A 225-nucleotide genomic window follows, 5' to 3' on the forward strand; every position below is an offset into this window, starting at 1 on the left:
CGTTCGCAGACCGGAACTGGGCTGTAAATGACGCGGGTTGCAGACAGGAAATGGGCTGTAAATGACGCGGGTTGCAGGCCAAAAATGGGCCCCAACGACACGAGGTTGCAGACAGGAAATGGGCTGTAAATGACGCGGGTTGCAGGCCAAAAATGGGCCCCAACGACGCGGGTTGCAGACGGGAAATGGGCCGGAAATGACGCGGGGTGCAGGCCAAAAATGGGC

The sequence above is a fragment of the Cynoglossus semilaevis genome, chromosome 18 (genome assembly GCF_000523025.1).
Source record: "Cynoglossus semilaevis isolate Cse_v1.0 chromosome 18, Cse_v1.0, whole genome shotgun sequence".
In the NCBI taxonomy this organism is placed as follows: domain Eukaryota; kingdom Metazoa; phylum Chordata; class Actinopteri; order Pleuronectiformes; family Cynoglossidae; genus Cynoglossus; species Cynoglossus semilaevis.